General features: G+C 40.2%; 1 protein-coding gene across 2 annotated transcripts in view; it reads right to left on the reverse strand.

Annotated features, from left to right (window-relative positions):
* Nucleotides 1-18,220, reverse strand: part of RNF19A (ring finger protein 19A, RBR E3 ubiquitin protein ligase) — a 55,399-nt gene extending 37,179 nt beyond the window's left edge. Inside the window, exon 1 of one of the 2 annotated variants that reach the window (XM_086336145.1) lies at nt 17,969-18,220. The gene's annotated coding sequence lies outside the window, so the exon portion shown is untranslated. Of the gene's footprint in view, nt 1-17,194; nt 17,685-17,968 lie in introns of those variants that run through there. The other variant, XM_086336146.1, reaches the window with a different exon arrangement.
* Between the last annotated feature and the right edge of the window lie 402 nt (nt 18,221-18,622).

Raw genomic sequence — 18,622 nt, forward strand, 5'->3', positions numbered from 1 at the left:
TGGTGTCTTGATATTATTTCCCTCCAGCCTGAAGAACTTCCTTAAACATTTCGTCATGTTGCAGATTTCCTATCAATGAATTCTCTCAAGTTGTTTATTTGAAAAATGTCCTATTTTACCTTCATTTTCATGAGTATTCTTTTCTGAATATAGAATTTCAGGTTGATAACTTTCTCCTTTCAGAACCTAAAATTGGTCATTCCATTTTCTTCTGATCGCCAATCATTTCTGATTAAGTCACCATTCACTGATATTTTAATTCCTCTGTAGTAACGTGTGCGTTTTCTCCTTTGGCTGTATTAACATTTTCTTTCCATCTCTGATGTTCAGCAAGTTTGATCAAAATACACCTAGATGTTATTTTCTCTGTATTTATCATAGTTGGGGTTCACTGAACTTTTTCAATTTCAAGTTGATTTAATTTTTTGGCAATTATTTCTTTACATATTTTTTTTACTCTACTGTCTGTCTCTCTCTCTTCCTGCCAAGGCTCTGTTCATTTTTTGTGCTTTTAATCCATTCTTTGGATTTGCAAATTTTTATTGATCCACCTTCGAGTTCATCAACTTTTTTCTCTGCCTTCTCCAGTCTGTTGCTAAACCCATTCAGTAAAATTTTTACTTCAATTGTATTTTTCAGTTCTAGATTGTCCATTCTTCTATAGTTTCTATTTCTCTGTTGAAATTGCCCACCTATATTCAGTCATCATGATCATGCATCTCCCTTTAGGTCACTGAATATATTACAGTTGCTTTCAAGTCTGTTAATTCTGCTAATTTTAGGGCCCACTATCATTCTGGGGTCAATGGTCGTGACGTTACATCCCATTTTCCCAATTCTTCACATGTCTAGCAGTTGTCTATTACAAACTGGGTATTGTGGATATTATGTGGTAGAGAGATCTTCTCCTAAGAGTGAAAATTTTTAGTATACCCAGCAGTTACATCTCTGGCTCATAAAGTCAAACTTGTGGAGGCTTGATTTTATGTTTTAAAATGTGTCTCTGAGCACAAATGTTTTACCAAGCTCTGTTAATTTGGTGGGAATCAAATACCAAATTGTCTCTCCTGACCCGAGTACCAGCTAAAATCTTTAGCCAGCTTTTCCAGTCTAACTGTTATTATTTTCCACTGAGCTCCATGGAATCTCTCTGAATAGTTTAGGGGTCACTAGCATATTTTAGGGGAGTTTTTCATAGATTTAAGGGCTATCCGACTGTAACTCCCTCCTTTCTGGGATTTATCCACTCAATTTCCAGCCATTCTGGCAGTCCCAAACTCTATCCCTTGATACCTTGAGCCAGTAAGACCAGTTTCTGCTTGATTTTCAGCTGTCCTGTGTTGCATTCAGAAAACGAAGATCATGGCATCTGGTCCCATCACTTCATGGGAAATAGATGGGGAAACAGTGGAAACAGTGTCAGACTTTATTTTTCTGGGCTCCAAAATCACTACAGATGGTGACTGCAGCCATGAAATTAAAAGATGCTTACTCCTTGGAAGGAAAGTTATGACCAACCTAGATAGCATATTCAAAAGCAGAGACATTACTTTGCCAACAAAGGTTCGTCTGGTCAAGGCTATGGTTTTTCCTGTGGTCATGTATGGATGTGAGAGTTGGACTGTGAAGAAGGCTGAGCGCCGAAGAATTGATGCTTTTGAACTGTGGTGTTGGAGAAGACTCTTGAGAGTCCCTTGGACTGCAAGGAGATCCAACCAGTCCATTCTGAAGGAGATCAGCCCTGGGATTTCTTTGGAAGGAATGATGCTAAAGCTGAAACTCCAGTACTTTGGCCACCTCATGAGAAGAGCTGACTCACTGGAAAAGACTCTGATGCTGGGAGGAATTGGGGGCAGGAGGAGAAGGGGACGACAGAGGATGAGATGGCTGCATAGCATCACTGACTCGATGGACGTTGAGTCTGAGTGAACTCCGGGAGTTGGTGATGGACAGGAAGGCCTGGGGTGCTGCGATTCATGGGGTCGCAAAGAGTCGGACACGACTGAGCGACTGATCTGATCTGATTTGTGTTGCATGATCTTTTCCTCAAGAGGAAAGTTGTATATATTTGAGGCAGGAGAAGCATTTGGCAGTTTTCCAAAGGATACCTTTACCTAAAGATCTAAGATACAATATTCTTGAACCTGTATATGATGCTATTATAGGAAATTTTGGCTCAAGTATACAATTCATTATTCTTTATCAGCATTAATTCATTTATTCTTTCAACAAGTATGTTCAGTGTTTATCTAATGTGCCAAATACTCTTCCGGGTGGTAGACACAGAATAGTGAACAAGAGAGACAAGGCCCCTGTTCTGTGGAACTTTCATTCTAGTGCATCCACACCAAGCACTGAACAAAGACATTTCAGCCTGTGTCTTCCCCAAACAGTAATACTAGACTTTGCAAGGATATAAAGTATAATAAAGTGCTTCCCTTTTTTCATAAGCATGATTTGGAAAGAAAAGATGATTTTATATGAGCATATATGATAGTCCCATAATCTAAACATTTTAGTCCCAAAATCTAAATATTTATCAATATCTATTTAAAGTTTTCTTTCTAAAAGACTGTATATATGTGCTTTTGACAGCATTCTATTTTTCACAATGACAGTAGTTTTTTAGCATCATAAATAGCAGACAATTTAAGTTGTACAAAGAGGGATCATTAGTTATCTGACCAAATTATCTAATACAGAGAAAATTAACTTAGCTAACTGAGCATGACTTCAGAAGCCAATATTGGTGAATAAACAGTGGGGGATATCCTCTATACTTAACTAAATTTTTTGACCCTGCTCTTCCTCTAGAATTAAAAAGTTCCTAAGGCAATGGAAAAAGGAAATATTTATCTTCCATAGCATTTCCTATACAGAGTTGCAAACAATAACATATCAAATTTAACTATGCCTAGGTACAATTTAATGTAGTAGCTAACTATAAAAAACAGAATTAATCATCATAAGCCATCCTTTGATCAGACCACAACTGGAAGTAACGTACTAGTAATGATGTATCTGCATACAAGCTAATTTTGGCCCCAAGTAAATAGAGTTTTTGTACATCTGAACAAGTTCATTAAATTCTTTGGTTTTTCACATATGGTTTTCTCTTTACGGTGATACATCAGTAAAGTTCATTATAATGAAGTTTCATATTGCTCAAAAAGGTCATTTAAATGTTTAAAGTTATCTTAAGTTATGTCATTCATCTTGCTGGTGTCAAATGTGAAATGTTATATTTTCCTCTAATAAATCTATTCCCCAATATAGCCGGAAATTCAGCCATAGCAGTAATGCAGGCTCTGGGTATCATTCTTGCTGTCCAAATAATATTGAAAAGGCAAACTCTCTTATAAAAACTCTGACTTATTAAACATCTCTTTATACAGTCTGTTAAAGTAAAAATATAATAGGCAGAATAATAATTTTTGGTGAAGGATAAAGATGCTTAAAAACACAGCTTATCCATGGATAGGCTTCATAGAAATCCATGAAATCTCTAAAACTACATACTAAATTATAAATAAAGGTATATTCCACTGACAGAACTCATAGATTTCAACAGATTCTCCAAGGAGTCTAAAGTATAACAAAAGGTTAACCACTACTGCTGAGATAGTGGAGTTTAATTTGCCAGTAAAAGTTAACATCAGATTCTGTAAATTGGGTCTGCTCTCACTAATTTACATTATTAGTACTATATTCATATCTATTCTAATTATTAGCTCAGTTAGAACACACTTCTATTCCTTTAAGATAAGTTGCAGTTCCAAAGAGTTAAGTTTGGGGAAAAGTTTAAAAAAAATAAACAACCTTCATCTATAAGACAAATGTCTCAGATTCATAATGCAAGAATAAATATAAGGTATGTACATGGCCTAGAGTAACCCACATTTAAAAAACAAAATCTAACAAATAAAGGCTGTTGTACATTCAAAGGACTGCTGCTGCTGCTGCTAAGTCGCTTCAGTCTTGTCCGACCCTGTGCGACCCCATAGATGGCAACCCATCAGGCTCCCCCGTCCCTGGGATTCTCCAGGCAAGTAACACTGGAGTGGGTTGCCATTTCCTTCTCCAATGCATCAAAGTGAAAAGTATAAGTGAAGTTGCTCAGTCGTGTCTGACTCTTTGAGATCCCATAGACTGCAGCCTACCAGGCTCCTCCATCCATGGGATTTTCCAGGCAAGAGTACTGGAGTGGGGTGCCATTGCCTTCTCCATTCAAAAGACAGCTGTGTATAAAGATATTACAGAGCTATTATGTCATCTTCACTTAAAATGCACTGAAAATTTTTTTAAGTTCATCAATCCTCATAAGGTAAGTCAATAACACTACCTCTATCCTAAGAACCCAGATTTCTTATCTGTATATAATATGCTCGTGTTTCTGAGGACACATTCCAGTAATTAAAAGGCTTTTAGGCTGTATTTCTTTCTAGCACCATTGCTGACTGTTTTTCACTGGCCATCAAACATTTTACTTCTTTGTGCTGTTCCATTTTAAATAGAGATGGTGTTTAAGTAGAGATAGTGTTAGCCTGTTTCATTTTCCTTCCGTTTGCAGCTAGATGCAGTCATGTGTCCAGTTCTGGCCAATGTAACGTGAGGATGATGATGCATGCCACTTCCAGAACTAGTCCCTAAATCATCCTTTCAATCATCCTTTGAGCTCTCTCCCTTTCCTCGAAAGCTGGCTGAATGTAGTGATTCCAGTGGTTGACTCCAAACAGGTCTTTGGGGAGGGCTGAGTCACAAGATGGAAGGAATTGGGATACCTGAGTCACCCACATGGTTCTTTGTGTGAGTGAAAAATTAACTTTTATAGAATTCCACCATAAGATTTGGGTTTTTTTTTGTTTCAGACACAACTATCTTACCCAAGATGAGATAAAATGAGGGAATAACTTAAGAGTAGCTTGGAAGGAAAATTCTGAAAACAAATATAGGGTAATAATAGCTTGTTTTTATTCAGAGAGTAGAGCATGGGACTTTGGAGTCACAAAGTTTGGGTTCAGGTTCAGATTCTGACACTAGCTGTGTGACACTGTGTTAAATTACTAAGACAGTTTACTACACTGTAAAATAGGAATAACAAATAACCTACAGTCCACAGAATTATTACTAGGATTAAATAAAATATGTAAAGAATCTAGCACTAGTATGACATATTAATCACCTGACAAATATTAGCCATTATAAATATTTGAGAAGATGATACAAATGTAACTAAGGCACTTACTGGATAAAGCTATTTAAAAAAAGATTATCATGCTTAAGGTTAGAAATAAAATGAAACAAACTGTTGGCTCTGAAATGGCTTATCTAATGTAATCAGAATACTTAGCCACTTGCAAGTTTGGAATACATCATTACAGAACATAAATTTTTCCAAGATGAATATAGTTTTCACCCTTATGTTTATATAGTTGTAAACCTACAATAAGTGATCTAACATTAAAAATGGAATAAGTAAATTCAAATTAACTACTTTTATACATAGGGGAGGTGGAGGAAGCTCAACAGATGATTAACATAGGCACATCGTTTCCAGCAAGTTTTTTGGAAAGTGAATACTTATCAAGACTCAAATACACTACCTTAGGCTCTACCTCTAGATAATGTCTATGATCTCCTAGAAACATAAACTAAAAGTTCAGAATAAACTATTCCCGTATGCCACAAAACCTCCCCAAAAAGACAGTTTAAACTACTGCAGAAAGAAAAGGCATTATTCATTCCATTTTCCAATAAAAAATATTTAAAACATTTTGACTAGCTCCTTCCAGGAACTATTTAGAAGGGCAAACAACACAGCAATAAGGAAAAGGATGGAAAAGCATACCGCAAAATGATGTGTGTGATGGAGTGCCCAGAGACATGAAAAAAAATTTTTTAACAGGTTAAAAAAAGACCAAGCTGTCAAAAAAAAAAACTCTTTTTGACTGGTTAAAATACTCACTGCTATACATCAACAGAAGGGAGATATTAACCTAGTTTGAGATATTAGTCAAGTTTGTGTACTTTTGAATTTCAACTTCCTTATTTGAAAGCTAAAGTGATTGGATAAGGTAATGTCTAAGGTCTCTTAGTTCTGAAAGACTGTGATTCTAATACACAAACACATACACAGCTGTAACACACACACATCATGCGTGCGTAGTCGTCCCCAACTCTTTGCAACGCTATGGACTGTAGCCCGCTGAGCCACGCGATTTCCCAGGCAAGAATACTGGAGTGGGTTGTCATTTCCTTCTCCAGGGGATCTTCCCAACCCAGGGATTGAACCCCCATCTCCACATCTCCTGCACTGGCAGGTGAATTGTTTACCACTGAGCCACCTGGGAAGCCCAATACATACATACGCTAGGGTTAAAAATGGACAATTAATAGTTTCTAAGATAATTTTTGTTTCTGTTCTTTTAAAAATATCTCCAAATTCTCTAAAGTGTTGGTATACTCTTTGGTCTTAGTAAATCCAGTGGAATGAACTGCAAACTTAATTTTACCAGTTTCATCATTAATCTAAATAATTCTTAATTTGGACAATTACAAATATTAAGTATTTGGGCTAATTTTGTCCTAACCAATTTTTCTGTAAGTTACTTTAAAAAGTATTGATAACAGCAGTATCCTGCCTCTCCAACTGTGGAAATTGATTTGTCTCTTTCTCCTAAAGAACATGAGGAGTGGGGAAAGCAAAGACCTCTGGTTAGGGTAAATCATTATGTGTGTGTTTGTGTGTGTATTTAATTTTACAACATATGCACATGATGAGGTAGAGCACAGACTGGAAGAGCTATGTGGTAGAAGTCCTAAAAACTATCCTTAAAACTTTCTTCAAATTATAAAGTAATTCTCAGAAGCAATAGTATCTCTTGGGAAAAAAGAGGCACAATAAGCAAAATGTGTCTGTTTTGCTCCAGATACACCACATTTATAGCGCTTCCCTCTAAATATGTCCCCCCAAAATAAAATCAGAACTGAAATACAAATGAAATATTAATTTTATAGGAGAAGAAAACAACTAAGGGAGTATTTTCAAAGAAAGCAGGAGAACCTAGATAAGAATTAAACAACAGGTAAACAATCATAAAGGTTTATCATTATTATGAAAGCCATTATTATGGCTTTCTCATTAAGAATTCAAAAGAAACAAAGTGGGTTTAACTATAATTATACAACCTAGTATTTAATTAGACATATTAGATATTTTAACTATAAATATTTTGCTATAGGAACATCAACAAACCCCAATTTAAAAATCAGCAATCAAGAGACAGAGGGAATCTCAAATAAGTCATGGAGATTCAAAAAATGAAAAGGCTACAAACTGGAACTATTCCACAAATACTAGTCATGCACAGGTGAATCTGCTAGATACCCACGTGAGTTCCTCAGAACAACCTCATTTGATTGTGGAACCTATACTTCTAGTGACACTAATGTTCCAATCTAATGTTAAACTTTATAAGTGAGAAAACTGTAGTCTAGAGTTACTCAGTTGAATACATCATCACTAGCCATATGAGGCTATTTAAGTTTAAATTAATTTTAAAAAATATTAAACTCCAGTTCCTCAGTTATACTAGTCACATTTCAAACGCTCTATCGCCATATATGCCCTTCCGAGGTTGTGCTAGTGGTAAAGAACTCGCCTACCAGAGACATAAGAGATGCGGGTTCAGTCCCTGGGTTGCAAAGATCCCCAGAACTCGGGCACGGCAACCCAATCCTGTATACCTTCCTGGAGAATCGCATGGACAGAGGAGCCTGGCCAGCTGCAGTCCATAGGGTCGCAGAGAGTCAGACATGACTGAAGCGACGTAGCTTGCTCGCATAGCTGTATATGGCCACTGGCTACCATACTGGACAGTGCAGATCTAGAATATTTCCATCATTGCAGAGAGTTCTATTATACAGTGCTGGTCTAGTGATTACTTGACTTATCCATACAGCTAATGTGCCAGAACAAACTCTTAGCCCTCTTTCTACTATTTTACTTCCTTGACAAGGCCTTCATTAATCACCTGGTTTCTGACTGATCACGTTGGCCTTTTGTTAAGTTCTGCTTACAAACATCCATTTGCTTCCCACAGATAAATGAATTTTAAACTTTGCATGGAATTCAAAGTCTTCCACAATCTTACCTTAGTCTCTTACCATTCTCTGACATAAAAACACACTCTAGCTAACTGGTCTACTTGTTTTTTGTTTTTTGTTTTTTTTTAATTTTATTTTATTTTTAAACTTTACATAATTGTATTAGTTTTGCCAAATATCAAAATGAATCCGCCACAGGTATACATGTGTTCCCCATCCTGAACCCTCCTCCCTCCTCCCTCCCCATACCATCCCTCTGGGTCGTCCCAGTGCACTAGCCCCAAGCATCCAGTATCGTGCATCGAACCTGGACTGGCTGGTCTACTTGTTAAATATGTTAATAAAACATAGTTTCACCTCCATGACACTTGCTATGTCTTTGTCTCTGCCTGAATACACTCCTCTGCCTTCTGTGCTCTGCTTCTCAGGCAGCACAGTGGTAAAGAAGCCCCCTGCCCCCTGCTGATGCAAAATATGCAGGTTCAATTCCTGGGTTGGGAAGATCTCCTGGGGTAGGAAATGGCAACCCAAGGGATTTTCTTGCCTGGAAAATTCCATGGGCAAAGGAGCTTGGCGGGCTACAGTCCATGGGGTCAGCAAAGAATAAGACACACCTGAGCACACACACACCCACACCGCACTGCTCTGCCTATTTAAACTCCTACCCTTTGAGGCCCAACTCTTATCTTATGTCTACAAATCATTCTAGATCAGTAATTACAGACAAACTACTAAAAATTATTTCATAGTTTTATATAGAAGTTTATAATTTTCTAAATATGTCACCTAAATATTTTACTGTCATTCTTTGTGAGAAATGTGGGGGGAAAATTAAGCAAAGTAAAGGTAATCAAGAGTGTATGTCAGAGGGGTGCTGATCACAATTTAAAAAATTTTTTTTACTTTTGGTTGTGCTGAAATTCCGTTGCTGCATTTGGGCTTTCTCTAGTTGCAGTTAAGCAGGAGCTACTCTCTAATTGCAGCATACAGGGTTCTCATTGCAGTGGCTTCTCTGGTTGTGAAGTGTGGGCTCAGGAGCTGTGGCACACAGGTTTGCCCTGAGGCACACAGGATCTTCCTGGAGCAGAGATCAAACCTGTGTCCCCTGCACTGGCAGGCAGATTCTTAACCACTGGACCACCTGGGAAGTGCCACATGACAATTTTTTTAAGGGTGATCAGAACTAACTGAGAAGATGACACTTAAATAAAGACTTGAGGGGAGTTAGCCATGAGGATGGAGAAGGCAGTGGCACCCACTCCAGTACCCTTGCCGCAAAATCCAAGGGCAGAGGAGCCTAGTGGGCTGCAGTCCATGGGGTTGCAAAGAGTCGGACTTGACTGGGCGACTTCACTTTCACTTTTCACTTTCATGCATCGGAGAAGGAAATGGCAACCCACTCCAGTGTTCTTGCCTGGAGAATCCCAGGGACGGGGGAGCCTGGTGGGAGGCCATCTATGGGGTTGCACAGAGTGAGACACAACTGAAGCGACTTAGCAGCAGCAGCCATGAGGAAATCTAGGAAAAGAGCATCCAAGGGAAAGGCAACAGCCACTGCAAAGACTTTAAGGTTGAATGTGCCTGATCTGTTCAAGGAATAGCCCAGAGGCCAGAATGAGGTCTAAGGGAAATGAGCAAGGAATATATGAGACAGGTCAGAATGTTATCAGCTCAGCTTGTGTAGGGCTTCACAGACCGCTTTAAGAACTCTAAATTTTATTTCTGAGATGGGAAAACTTAGGAGGCTTAAGGGGCTTCTAAACAAGATAGTTTAGAATCTGGATATTAGTAATTTAAAAGGATAATTCTAGTGTTAAGAATAGAATTCAGTTCAGTTTCTCAGTCAAGTCCGACTCTTTGCGACCCCATGGACTGCAGCACGCCAGGCCTCCCTGTCCATCACCAACTCCCGGAGTTTACTCAAACACATGTCCATTGAGTCGGTGATGCCATCCAACCATCTCATCCTCTGTCGTCCCCTTCTCCACATGCCTTCAATCTTTCCCAGCATCAGGGTCTTTTCAAATGAGTCAGCTCTTTGCATCAGATGGCCAAAGTATTGGAGTTTCAGCTTCAACATCAGTCCTCCCAATGAACATTCAGGACTGATTTCCTTTAGGATAGACTGATTGGATCTCCTTGCAGTCCAAGGGATTTTCAAGAGTCTTCTCCAACACCAAAGTTCAAAAGCATCAATTCTTTGGCGCTCAGCTTTCTTTATAGTCCAACTCTCACATCCATACATGACTACTGGAAAAACCAAGGCCCTGACTAGATGGACCTTTGTTGGCAAAGTAATGTCTCTGCTTTTTAATATGCTGTCTAGATTGGTCCTGCAAGGATATCCAACCAGTCCATCCTAAAGGAGACCAGTCCTGGGTGTTCACTGGACAGACTGATGCTGAGGCTGAAACTCCGATACTTTGGCCACCTCATGCGAAGAGCTGACTCATTGGAAAAGACCCTGATGGTGGGAGGGATTGGGGACAAGAGGAAAAGAGTCGGACACGACTGAGCAACTGAACTGAACTAGGTTGGTCACAACTTTTCTTCCAAGGAGTAAGCGTCTTTTAATTTCATGGCTGCAGTCACCATCTGCAGTGATTTTGGAGCTTCCCAAAATAAAATCTGCCACTGTTTCCACTGTTTCTTCATCTATTTGCCATGAAGTAATGGGACCGGATGCCATGATCTTTGTTTTCTGAATGTTGAGCTTTAAGCCAAGTTTTTCACTCTCCTCTTTCACTTTCATCAAGAAGCTCTTTAGTTCTTCTTCACTTTCTGCCATAAGGGTGGTGTCATCTGCATATCTGAGGTTATTGCTATGCAGCTTGTGCATCCTTCAGCCCAGTGTTTCTCATGATGTACTCTGCATATAAGTTAAATAAGCAGGGTGACAATATACAGCCTTGACGTACTCCTTTTCCTATTTGCAACCAGTCTGTTGTTCCATGTCCAGCTCTAACTGTTGCTTCCTGACCTGCATATAGGTTTCTCAAGAGGCAGGTCAAGTGGTCTGGTATTCCCATCTCTTTCAGAATTTTCCACAGTTTATTATGATTCACACAATCAAAGGCTTTGGCATAGTCAATAAAGCAGAAAGAATAGAACAAGAAGAGTTAAAGACAGTAACATGCAGAACAGTTTAAAGGCGGCTGCAATACCCTAGGAGAGAGATGATGATGGGCAAAAGGACATGTCTTGAAAGTAGAACTGATAGAACTGACATGGATTCCAAGTGGATTCTGGCCTGATTAACCAGAAGGCTGAAACTGCTGTCCACTGAAATGGAGAAGGCTGTGAAAAGAATAAGTTTTAGGGAGAAGCTAAGAGCAGGGGTTCCCTTTAAATCTTAGGGGAGAATGTGCATCCAAATACCCAAATGACAAGCACAGAATTCAGGAAAAAGTATGGCCTAGAGATAAAATTTTGAGAAAAGTTGTTACCTGGATGGTGTGTAAAATCACAAGTAGGGATGAACTCGCCAAAGCAGTAAATAAAGAAGGGTAAGGACTGAGCCCTGTGGCAGTCCATTCTTAAGCTACAGGGTTTACAGGAGGATCCAGTAAAGGAGACAGGGAAGGTAGAAGGAATCACACCTTCATAAGACAAAACCTGTTGGCCTATTCCATCAGTACTATGTTTTCACCCTTCCACTAAATATAAACTATATCTTAAAAAGTCAAGAGCAAGCCAACAGGGGCAAATCGGCAGGAGGAGTGAAGAATGACATGAGAGACAATAACAATGTATCTTATAGACTATAAACTATTTATTAGGCTTGTTCAGACTTGAGGGTATTAAAACACTTCCTCTGATATTTCTAAGAATGGACTAGCACTCCAAAGGAAGGGCTGTCTAATCTCTGATAGTCACAATAAATGATACAAAATAAAGATAAGCACAGATCTTTTTATTTTTGACTGTTTATCAGTTTCCTGTGACAAATTACCACAAAGCGGGTGACATAAGACAACAGAAATTTATGTTCTCACAGTTCTGGAGGCTAAAAGCCTCAAATCCAGCAGGGTTATAATCCCTTTTGGGGTGGCACAGGAGAATTTGTTCTTCACCTCTTACAGCATCTGGTGATCACAAGTATCCCTTGACTTGGGGCCACATCACTCCAATTTCTCCCTCCACGGTCAAACTATCTCCCTCTCTTTTGTCTTGTCTGTAATTTCCCTCTGATTTTCCCTTCTAAGGGCAACTTGTCATTGAATTTTGGACCCCTTGGATAGCTTGGACGATCTCCTCATCTCAAGATCCTTAATTACATCTGCAAAGACTTTTTTCAAATAAGGTGTCATTCATGGGTTTGAGAGGTTAGCATGTGAACCTATCTTTTTGAGGGCTACCGCATAATCTACTGCATGATTCCAGAAATTATCAGTAAAGTGTGCTATGTTTATGCAAAAAGTTAAGGGATGTTCATCTATAATTTTAATAAATCATTATTTTTAATGAAAGCATATGGCTATCAGGAGATATCTATTCAGTTTGCCTATGTATTTGATTTAGCTATATTTGGCTATGCATAATTGCTTACCAGGTAACCACTGCAACCGCTAGTTTAGATAAAAGAATGAGTCATTGTGCAACACTGTACATATCCTGTGATGACAGAGTCATTTTCCCCATTTATATGCACGTAATCAGTCCCCACCCTCTACCTCCAAAGGACTTATTTCATGATTTTAAGGATGCCTATATAAGAAGTGTTGGTTATTCATATAAACAAAAACTGAAGGATAAACTAGTTCAGGCAATATTTAAATAGATAAGAGGTTTAACATTTTGTTCTGGAGTAGACCTAGTCACCTCTCTTGACTCAATATAAGAGCATTTTGTATCAATTTATCCACTGTAACTTACTCCAGTGTGGGAGGCACCAGGACCTCCACATATAGTAGCCTCACGGGTACTTCTTCCTTCTGTTTTTACACTGAGATCTGCTATGACAAGTTACTAGTAATGAAAAAGTTTCTTTTGTAACAATCTTGTCTGAGTAGTTACATGTTTCAGAAACATGGTGTGTGTGTGTGTGTGTGCATGCAGGCACATGCTCAGCTGCCCAGTCACATCAGGCTCTTTGCAACCCCATGGCCTGTAGCCCGCCAGGCTCCTCTGTCCATGGGATTTTGGAGTAGGTAGCCATTACCTTCTCCAGGGTATGTTCCCAATCCAGGGACTGAACTCACATTTCTTTCATTGGCAGGAGGATTCTTTACTAATTAGCTACCAGGGAACCTTCAAAGACATAATTTATACTAATAAAATCAAACATGATAGCATATTCTCCCTCATTTTATAAACAAGGAAAGTGAGGCAGAGTCACTTCGATAAAGTTGTACGAACGAAAGAAGTCAGGTATTCTAACTTTTCAGTTCAACTCAGTAATTTCAATTCAATCATACATGTGCTTCTGTATTTGGATTCAAAAGACATGTTAGAAAAAGACTATCAAAAAGACTAAGGAATTTCTGTGGAAAGAAACATTTCAAATAAAATATTCCTAGAGCTATGCTGTCTAGTGTAACCACAGAGTGGAGCAAAGACTTAGTATGAATAAAACAATGTAAAGTCATTCATTAATACATGCTGAGATGGTATTTTGTATATGTTGTTTAAAATAATACATATTATGAAAATTAATTTCATCTGTTTCCTTTTACTTTTTTAATGTGACTAAAAGAAAATCTTTATGACTCATTATATTTCCATTAGATAGCCCTACTATAGGTATGATATAATTACATTATACATACTTTATTCAGTTAGCAAATACTTAATCCAACATCTATCACTGTCAGGCCTTATGCTAAGTGCTGAGACTTGAAGAATAAACAAAGATAATGGTCTCTACCATCAGAGTTTACATTATCTCTTATCTTCCACTACACACGTCATATGTATTATCTCACTTATGGTAATGCATAAGAATAACAGAACACCATTTGAGAAGCAAATGCCAATACCTGACTTAGAAATCACAAAATATGAATCATCTTACATTTATAGTACTGGTCATCTATTTTTGTGATATATTACTTACATTATTATGTAAGTATTCAGGGGTCTCCAGAGAGGACAGAGGTTGAAAATGTTAAGTGTACATAATTTTAAGAGGCTGAGTTCAGATTTTTGGACCGAAGACCAAGTTTTAAAGTTTTCTTTCAGCTTCAACAAATCAGGCTGATTTCTGAGGATTTTGTGTCAAAATTCAATGCACAAATTTATTTGAGGACTTAAACAACTCTTTATTGGTTTTGTCCTACTAAAACTTTCACATAAAAAACTATCATATAGAAATTTTTAAAAAATTAACAAGTAGCATTTCTTGAGTACATGACTTTTAAAACAAAATATTAGGTAACATCAACAGGACAAAAATGTATAATGTTTTCTAGGCTAATAACTTTCAAGAAAATGTCACTAATAAACAAAATAATTGTTCAGGTTTTATTGACAGCTACAAAGAGCAAGCAAAAACTACTTTATCAAAAAGTGTTAATTTTTATTAATACTGAAAGTATTACAGATATATGATAGCTCTTGAGAAACAAAGTTTCCAAGTTTGAAACACCCAAAATGATTTCACTGATGTTTTTGGTTGAGATCAACCATCACCTGAAACACAGATGTGTTTAGAAAAGGAATACTATCCCTCGGTTTTTAGCTGTGCAGGTGTGGTTATATATAGCTGCTTCAAGGTGATACAAAGCTACATATACAAACTGATACCTCATAACTTAAAAACTAAAAGGCCAAATAAAAATAATAATTACTCTGGACTGGAGAAAAAAAAATTACCTAAGGAAAATTTAGCTGATCTCCATAAGTAAAATAACATTTTGCTTTTAAAAAAGATCAAATCCAAACCTTTAAGCTAAAGTACTTCACACATGATCGTGAGTCCTTTCAGACCATCATTAAACTACTAGTGCTGGTTTGCCACGTACAATGCAAATACAATCAAATATAAAGTCAGCAATGCAACTTTTTTTTTTGGCCTTCAGTACAAAATGGCCTAATTTTTATATGGGCCTTAAATAATACAAGATCATAAAGCTTAGTAAGCAGGAAACCAGCCTGAGTTTGACAATCAATTGTCACTTGTCAGAAACATCAGAAAAACAAATTAGAATTCTCTAAGATTTCCTTTATAACCTGAGTAGAGAAGAAACGGAAGAAGGCAATTCAGATATAAATGCGACAAAATTTATCCCTAGCTTACTTTCTGCCTAGCACCTGACTAAGGATTTTTACATGTTATCACAATATTTGTTCCTTCTTCTCCTTGGAAAATTCAGGAAACTACATTTTCAATCCTCAGTGCCCTCCAAACTGAGGAGGGGTGGGGGAGGGGTGGGCAGGGATGATGAGAAACCAAAGAATTTCTGTGATAAGTGTTAAGTGCTTTAAAATCAGAACCTGCCATAATATACAAGAGATTCTTTCAAATGTTAAGTTTGTCTCAAATTACCTATATTTAATTCCATCTAACAACCCCATGCAAATATCTTTCAATCTGATCCCACTAAAGAGAGGCGACCCCACGTGTCTTAATCAACAACTACAAAAATATTACCTTACAACTTCCTCTATTTCAAATTTGTGATGTGCATTTATTTTCCACTAAAATGCTGAAGTAGCTTTATAAATAGACACTTAGCATCTTCACATATTAAGTAGGAGAAAAACATTGTTTCATTTAATCTAGTAAAAAGGCACCCAAAATTCTATAAATACCATTAAAATTGTAAAAATTCCAATACTGGTCTAAAGACAGTAAAATTGGGCTGTTCTTTATATAAACTCTAATGATCAGGTGAAGCACCATCCAAAAGAAACACCAATATTTCAAATAGCTACTATCTGAAGACTAAAAATTGAGTTGTGTTTCAACTCCTAAGATAATCTTACAGTTTTAAAATATAACCTTACTGGAATCCTCCTGGAAGTCACAGATACTGAAAAACTACTAACCCACTCCCGTATTCTTGCCTGGAGAATCCCCATGGACAGAGGTGCCTGGTGGGCTACAGTCCACGGGGTCACAAAGAGTCCAACAGGACTGAGCGACTAAGCACACACACTAACATTAGCTGGCCAAATGTAATTTTTCCTCAGAAAGACCCTTTGTTAAGATATTAAAACAGTTCCTGAGGATATATGAAATATAAATTTGTTACATTGTATACAATAATAAAAAGAGAAATAAAGCTAACAAAAAGGGGTTTTGTTGTTGTTGTTATTGCTGTTGCATAATTTGGTTTATTTATTAAGTCCCAAGACTCTAAATCTTTACTATGGAATTGTAAGTAGCAGGCAACGAACGTCTGAAAAGAAATGTTAACAATAGATCATCGCCATTTTCTAAATAGAAATATTTACATTTTGATTCAGTTCTGACAGCTGGGTGTTAAGGAAGCATAAACTGGCAAATACGGTAAAAATGGCTTGACTTATAAACCGAAGTGGAAAGATGCTTATTAAGATGGTTAATGGCAAAACTGAAAATGAAACTTGGGCATACCATCAGACTTCACATAACAAAATGGGTCAAGGAATTCAGTTAAAATAAAAAATACATATGTATAAATAAAAACACAGTCATGTTCTTACCCCACCCCACCCCCCCAAAAAAGGAATGGAAAGGGAAAAATCAGGAACATTTTAAGGCAACCGATCAGAGGAAAGAACTGCTTTATTCCTCCACTGTTTAATAACATTTAACACGAGCATTTGCAGCCAACACCTGGGTTTGAAAACTGCAGCAGCATTTAAAAGCTGTCCTTTCTAACGTCCACCCAACAGGACTTTCAGCAACGTTTTGAATAGTAAATATTAACCAGAATAAAGCATCGTTCGTATATTTCTATCTTCAAGAGCTAATGGGGAAAAAAAATAAGATCTTTTTTTCTCCCATATATAGCCATTCTTTTCACTCTTTTATTTACTGCCCTTGTCGCGAGGTTAATGAACCCTAAACTTATTTTCCTCCCTATTAATGAAAGGGGGTGGGGAACGACAGAGGGGAATTCAAATGATAGGAAAAACTGGAAATTAAAAACAGTGGCATTACTTGCTGGATGAAGACGGAGAAGTCTCTCAAGGTTTAGCATGAAGGAGACAATCCTGGAAGACCCCCTCGTAAGACATACTTTACCCCAAGGCCACACCAGTTTTCGTCGGTTTAATTTCTGCTTTTGCAGGGGGTGGCCGTCCCCCGGATGAACGTTCCCCTGGGCATGCCTCTCTCCTTTCCCCGGGGGGGCCTCCAGCTGCACCGGCTGTGGGGGGTGGGGTGGGGGGCGTTGGCCCCGGCTCCGAATTTTGCAGCGAGGCCCGGAAATCGGTCCCGTTAAGAGCCGATTTCACCCATCAGGAATGCGCTCCGCCCCCGCCACCGCCTCCCCGCCGCTGCCGCCCTCCGCGTCGCCTGCTCCGGGGGGCCGGGGAAGTGCCTGAGGGGAGCGCCGCCTCCGCCCCCGTCACAACACCGCCGGGTCGGCCGCCGTCGCCCCAGACTGCCCGGGCCAGGAGGACAGGGCTCGCGGGGCGGATCCCAAGCCTCGCCTCCCGCCCGCGCGGCCGCCAGCGCCGGGGCCGAGCCAGGGGGACGCGCGGATCCAACGCGAGGCCTGAGCCCCCACTAGCCCGTCACCCTCCCCCGGCGCCGCCTGGGCTCCGCCGCGCAGAGTGCGAGAAGGGGCGCCTCTCCCGTGGGATTTCCGAGTCCATTTCCGTCCCGGGGAGCGGCCGGAGAGCCCCGCGTCGGAAACGGGAACCGCGCCCCTGCCCTCCGGCTCCCGGGTGCAGCCTTCCCCCATTCACCCCACCCCAGACCCGCCCGTACCTTCAACTCCTCGATAGGGCGCAGGGCTGCGGGCGAGCAGGCCCATCTCCCGGCGGCGGCGGCGGCCAGAGGAAACACGGAGGAGGGTTCCTCAGAGCCGCCCAGGCGCCTCTCAGCTGGGGCGGGGGGAACGCAGAGGAGGGGTCCCGACGGCCGCTTCCCCGAACTCCTCCTCCGCAGTTCTGTCTTGACGGCGGTTCCCGGGAATCAGCGCCGCAACTGCCATTCTCTCCCCCGGGCCCCGCTTCCCTCAGCCCCCGCTGTCTCCGCCCCCTCCTCCCACTCCTTCCTCCCGCCCCCTCCCCGCCCAGCCGCGCCTCGCCCCTCCCCGGAGCGCCGCCCGCGTGCCTTGCGTCATGGCGTCACGCCCACCCCGGCCCGTCGCTGGACGCGCGGGGACGCGGGCGTTCGCTGTCCCACGTTCGCCCGGTTAATCTCACGGGAGCGTCCCGCCTGCGGCTCGGGTGGCCGGGAGTGTGGCGCCCCCGCCACCTCCTGCTTGACCTCCGCCCGAGAGCGTCAGCGGCCCTTCCTGCCCCTCAGCCTGTAGGACTTCTCCCGGGCTGTGGGGCAGGTGTCTCAGGACGGGGGGGGGGGGGGGGGGGGGGGGGGTGGGAGGTGCCTAGAAGCCGCTCTCGAGGTGTAGGGAGGTGA

This window comes from Bos grunniens, chromosome 14 (assembly GCF_055505025.1).
Source record: "Bos grunniens cultivar Pamir isolate PY7600 chromosome 14, Bosgru_T2T1.0, whole genome shotgun sequence".
NCBI lineage: Eukaryota > Metazoa > Chordata > Mammalia > Artiodactyla > Bovidae > Bos > Bos grunniens.